Source organism: Tarenaya hassleriana, unplaced genomic scaffold (assembly GCF_000463585.1).
Source record: "Tarenaya hassleriana unplaced genomic scaffold, ASM46358v1 Cleome26, whole genome shotgun sequence".
NCBI classification, from domain to species: Eukaryota; Viridiplantae; Streptophyta; class Magnoliopsida; order Brassicales; family Cleomaceae; genus Tarenaya; species Tarenaya hassleriana.
This window is the reverse complement of record NW_010965869.1, coordinates 33526-40014: the sequence shown is the minus strand read 5'-3', so window position 1 is coordinate 40014 and position 6489 is coordinate 33526. Positions and strand designations below refer to the sequence as shown.

Here is a 6489-nt window from a genome sequence, read left to right as displayed (position 1 = left end):
AAGGTTCTTTTTAATTAAAGCACGCAAGTCTGGACCTGGCGGACCGTCCGTTCCGGCCTTCTGGTCCGTCCGTTCCAGACCCTTCCGTCTTGGTTTCGGAAGAACGTAAGTCCCATCACGACCCGAAAGTCATCCATGGGGAGGATAGTGAAATCGGTTTTCCCTAGCCAATCCCCAATTTGGATGCGTACGTCCCGGGCAATGCCGGACGCAGCTTGGGCAGGGGAATTGACCGCTTTCACTTGTCCTCCACTTCCCTCGACCTTGAGCTTCAGTTTCTTAGCTTCACCTGCATCCATGAAATTATGAGAAGCGCCAGTATCGAACATAGCGGGAACGATCTTACCGTAGATCTCGATGTCCGCATATAGGAGGCCTCGGTTCTTGGCCTCGGTGGGGATTGGTTTGGACAGCGTCCCGAAGTGATGGAGGGACCCGAGAGTGGTCTGGTCCTCCTGATGCATCTTGCCCTTGCCTTTGTTCTTCTCGGACGTGTTGGATGGTGCGTCCGCTAAGGCTTTGGCCATCGCGTTGATTTGTTTCTGCTTCGGGCAATCGCGAACCCAATGTGGGCCATTACAAAGGTAGCATGGGCTAGGTGGTGGCCTAGGCTTTCCCTTCGGGCGGTCATTCCTTTGGTGGTTGAATGACCTCTCCGGACGTGGTTGTCCTTGCGGTTGGAAGGTTGGCCGGGGCCGATTGTCTCTTGGCCTTTGAGGATGGTTCGGCCGATTGCTGCTGAAGTCCGTGAGCCCTTCGACCACTTCTATGGCTGCGTTGAGGGTCTGTGCGTCTCTCCGGTTCACTTCTAGCCTTGCAAAATCTTTCAAACCATCTTTAAAGTGAAACAATGCATCCCTATCGGATACATCACCTAATTCCAAAAGCAAAGAAGAAAAATCTCTAACATAGTCAGAAATACTCCCTGTTTGCCTTAGGCGGCGGAAGCGTGTGCATGTCTCATCCATTGCGTTGGAGGGGACAAATTGTTGTCGGATTGCGTCCTTGAATTGGACCCATGTCTCGATCCGTCTTTCCGGATCAAGGAGAGTGCGTCTCCACCACAGTTGCGCCAAGTCCTTGAGGTAGACACCTGCTCCCTTGACTTTGGCTTGGTCACTGTGGATTTCCCGTGTGGTCGAAGTACTGCTCAAGGCCGAAGAGGTAGGACTCAACTGCCGTCGAACTACGGGTCCCGTTGTAGGGTGTTGGCTCCGGTGCTCGGACCATAGGCTCCCGTGCTGCTTCGACTGGGATGTGGGCAGGTGCTGGCTATGCCACGTTCCTATGCATCCTGCACTCACGTTTCAACTCGTCAATTATTTGGTGAAGGTCACTTACCTCTCGGTTGTGAGCCTCTCGGTCTGCTCGTGCTTGTTGTTCGATCCGTTCCAAGACATGCTTGGTGGACTCGCCTACAGCGGAGATCTCCTGCTCTAGTTCATCCATCCGTGTGTCTTGGTCGCCCTCGGGTTCCTCTAAGGCCCGCAGACGAGTGTCCACGGTCTCGGAATTCACTTCGGCTGCCTTGGCCATGGTTCGGGTTAAAGGCCTGTGTTCTGTGCCTTTGCCCCGAGCGTTCTCGGTCTCGTTGTTCACCTCGTGCTGGGAATTCCCGTCTGCGTGCGACATCTTCTCTCGGTGCGTCCGAAGTTTCTCGGTCTCTCTCGGTTGTGTGAGTGTGTAGCGGAAGCGATGGAGACCTGGTCCGTTTGTGAGCGAACCAGGCTCTGATACCACAATGTCACGAGCCCGTGAGTGGAGTAGACAGGGTCGTGCGGCAACCGAGCCTTGGAATGGGTCCAAGGGAAGCTCCGAACGTGCTGTGGACGTGAGGAGGCTTCAGGAGGCTCGGCTAAGCCTGTGGGAGTGTTTGTGGGTGGTCCGAGAGAAGAGAAAGGTCTGGATCCGAGGGAGAAGAAGGCCGGACAGGTGGGGGAAACCGACGGTACGGCTTAGTTTATTAATGAATGGAAAAAGTACAAAGGGGACCGTACGGCGCGGTACAAGACGGAATCCGACGATGGTTTGTAAGCCAAGGAGGATTCCGGTGAAAAGAAGCGGCCGGCGGTGTAAGAACGGGTTTCGGGAGCTTAGGATCGAATTTGGGGGTTTGCAGACTTAGTCTCCAAGTTTCGGCCAGCCCTAGTTTTATTAGGTGGGCAAGTTGGCCGAAAATGGAAACTTTACATTTGTCCACTTCCCATATCCTTCCCATGATCCCTACTTGCCTTATTAACGAAATGGAAATGTTCTATAAGTCCCTAGTTTACATAACTCGATCAGACCTATTCCTAATGGGCCATGGGCCGAGACAAAGCCACAAGAAAGGGCTGGACACGTCTATGAACTGGTCATGGACCACATCCGAGCTCCTTAGGCAATTCTCGGGCCATGGCAGTCTTGGGCCGCGGTCTGGTCATGGACATGAGTTGGACAGATCCTTGGGTGAGTGAGGAAGGCCTTGAGGTCGACTTGGACAGGTCCGGACGTCGTCCGTGGTCGGTGACCCGAGCAGAACCCAGCTTGGCCTTCTCGAACGTGCGATAAGCGTTTCCCGTCCATATTTGCGTTCGTCTCGTCCGTTGTTCGTCCGTGAGTGGTCCTGCAGTTTTTCTCTATTCATTTCGATTTTGGGTTAAGTTTTATAATATAAACGAGGAAAAAAATTTATGCAGTTTATTTCAACAATCACAGGACAGTATGATTTAGTTACCCAATAGCCTTCTCAAGGAGAGGTTCATATTTGGGTCAAAGAAGAAATCAAGTTTGAACCCTTTGGTCCTTCAATTCTTCTCCACTTAATACTTTGAGATATTTGATAGCCCTTTCAAGCTACTAATTACCTTGGAATGCAAAGGCCGATACGATTTTTGATACTTGGCCATCATCCACGTGGCACGAACCTTCATTGAAAGCCACCTTAGCTGTTTTAATTTTATCAAATCGAACGATTAATCTGTAGATTTTGCACTACTTATTCTCATCCATAAATATTACTCTCCAATACAAAATTGCATGGTGGGTAATTAGCAGAGCTTATATATATATATATACACACACTAATTAGAATTATATTCAGATTTTATTACCAAATCATACCCTTTTACGAATAATTTGACATATCATGAAAAGGGCATAGACGACGGAATGTAGGGTCAAAGGATAGGGCTAAAAGTTTAGAGCTAGACATTTATTATACTTTTAACATATTCAACATTAGGGTCACCATCTTGGTTATTAACCGAATAACCGCATAGTTGTAATTGAACTGAATTTGATATAAAAATCGAATGGTTATGATTTTTTTTTAATCCGAAAAAATCAATACCGAATCGATTAAAAAATAACCGAAAAAACTATCTTTTTTTTTATAAAAAAATGATTTTTTTACAAGAAAAACCCAAATCCGAACAGAAAAATAATCGGATCAAAACAAACCGATATTTATATAAAAATCGAATGATAATAATTTCTTCAATAAATGAAATAATCGAATCGAAACTCGAAATGACCACCATATTCGACACCATGACGAAGAAAGTAATGAGAAAACTAAAAAAGGAATATAATGAATCAATGATATTAACCATTATATCAAATCCATCTAACCTTTTAAACTCTCTATATTTACAAAAAAAATAAAAAATAGTAGTAAGCTAATTTTCTTACCTAAAAAGGTTGATAAAATTAGAATTTTTGGACCAACTTAAAGATTTTGTCCCGGAAACTTCAAAGTCTCTACTGAAATTGACATCAACACACTGTTTTTACACTTCCATGCCAAGAGCCTTTTGATTAGTTATTTCCACATTTCGTCAAAGGTAAAATACGTGATTAATTGGAGTTGTTTTTGGTTGGGTGTGAAGAAACACAAAGTACATGCACCTACAAGCACAACACTAGAATTTCTGTCCTTTTCCTTAAAGCACACGAAGACTTCCTTCCTTGGGCCTAAAAGTCCATTCAGGCCGATGGAAAATAACATTTGATTTAGTTTTAAAAATAAAATAAAAAAGTCCATTGATGGTAATGATTAAGCATTTTGGACCTCTAAACACATCATGTAATTTCCTGATGGACCCACAGAAGTTATAGTCAGTTCTATTTGATTCCATAAAGGATGAAATGTTTTTGTGGAGTGAATATTTTGATTATTAACCAAATAGGTGAATTGAATAAGATACAATCGTGATTGAACTAAAATCTAACATAAAAATTGAACAGTTATAACTTTTCTAGATTTGAAAAAACTTAAATCGAATACAAAACGAATAAAAAATAATCGATTTTTTTTTTTAAAAATAAGTTTTTTTAATAAAAAAAAAATCGAATTTGAACGGAATCGAAATTGATATAAAAAAACCAGCTGATTTTAGTATTATATAATCGAAATAATCGAACCGAAACCTGAAACGGTTACCTCCAATCTAAATGCCACTCCAGGACAAATTAATTTTGGGCTTGACGCTGACAATACTATCAACGTAATTAGTTGATTCAGAAACTAATTAAAAAACCAATACCTGCCATAAACACATTTGCTAACAAAATGGAAATTTTAACAAATATACTATATATTATCCTGTCTAATTGATATATATTATTATCTTTTTTTTGTTGCATATTTTTCTATATCTATAGGAATTTGATATGTGGTCGATGTTTATAAGAAATTGGAGAGATTCATGCGGGATCCTAGATATTACCGTCACTGATCAAATTAGAGGTATACCCAAACATTATAATTATATATGATTAGTTTTTTATATAGCTAATACCATTAATTATTTTGGATATATACTTGTTGGGTAATTGTTCTATCATTGCTTTTGCAATTCTTAGAAAATAAAGGAAAACTGGAGCAACAACACATCACGTTCAATCTAGAACAATTTATTGAAGATTGTAAATCTCCACAATCTGATAGGTGCGGATCTTTGAGGACCTTTCTTAGCTTTCTTCTTTGCACCTTTCTTAGGTTTCTTCTTAAGAATTTTCTGAGTCGAGCATTTGCCATGATACCAATCGATCTCTGCCTTGAAAGGAAGAACCAATGAGATTAGTTATATAACAACAAAACAACAATATCGCTTTAATCCTGAGTTTATTGAGGAACGTCTGTATGAAATCTTTTTCTCTATTCATTTCGATTTTGGGTTAAGTTTTATAATATAAACGAGGAAAAAAATTTATGCAGTTTATTTCAACAATCACAGGACAGTATGATTTAGTTACCCAATAGCCTTCTCAAGGAGAGGTTCATATTTGGGTCAAAGAAGAAATCAAGTTTGAACCCTTTGGTCCTTCAATTCTTCTCCACTTAATACTTTGAGATATTTGATAGCCCTTTCAAGCTACTAATTACCTTGGAATGCAAAGGCCGATACGATTTTTGATACTTGGCCATCATCCACGTGGCACGAACCTTCATTGAAAGCCACCTTAGCTGTTTTAATTTTATCAAATCGAACGATTAATCTGTAGATTTTGCACTACTTATTCTCATCCATAAATATTACTCTCCAATACAAAATTGCATGGTGGGTAATTAGCAGAGCTTATATATATATATATACACACACTAATTAGAATTATATTCAGATTTTATTACCAAATCATACCCTTTTACGAATAATTTGACATATCATGAAAAGGGCATAGACGACGGAATGTAGGGTCAAAGGATAGGGCTAAAAGTTTAGAGCTAGACATTTATTATACTTTTAACATATTCAACATTAGGGTCACCATCTTGGTTATTAACCGAATAACCGCATAGTTGTAATTGAACTGAATTTGATATAAAAATCGAATGGTTATGATTTTTTTTTAATCCGAAAAAATCAATACCGAATCGATTAAAAAATAACCGAAAAAACTATCTTTTTTTTTATAAAAAAATGATTTTTTTACAAGAAAAACCCAAATCCGAACAGAAAAATAATCGGATCAAAACAAACCGATATTTATATAAAAATCGAATGATAATAATTTCTTCAATAAATGAAATAATCGAATCGAAACTCGAAATGACCACCATATTCGACACCATGACGAAGAAAGTAATGAGAAAACTAAAAAAGGAATATAATGAATCAATGATATTAACCATTATATCAAATCCATCTAACCTTTTAAACTCTCTATATTTACAAAAAAAATAAAAAATAGTAGTAAGCTAATTTTCTTACCTAAAAAGGTTGATAAAATTAGAATTTTTGGACCAACTTAAAGATTTTGTCCCGGAAACTTCAAAGTCTCTACTGAAATTGACATCAACACACTGTTTTTACACTTCCATGCCAAGAGCCTTTTGATTAGTTATTTCCACATTTCGTCAAAGGTAAAATACGTGATTAATTGGAGTTGTTTTTGGTTGGGTGTGAAGAAACACAAAGTACATGCACCTACAAGCACAACACTAGAATTTCTGTCCTTTTCCTTAAAGCACACGAAGACTTCCTTCCTTGGGCCTAAAAGTCCATT

At 39.9% G+C, this 6489-nt stretch overlaps 1 pseudogene; it reads right to left on the bottom strand.

The window, feature by feature from the left end:
• The window catches only part of LOC109116809, a 4722-nt pseudogene extending 3090 nt beyond the window's left edge, over nucleotides 1-1632 (bottom strand).
• Between the last annotated feature and the right edge of the window lie 4857 nt (nucleotides 1633-6489).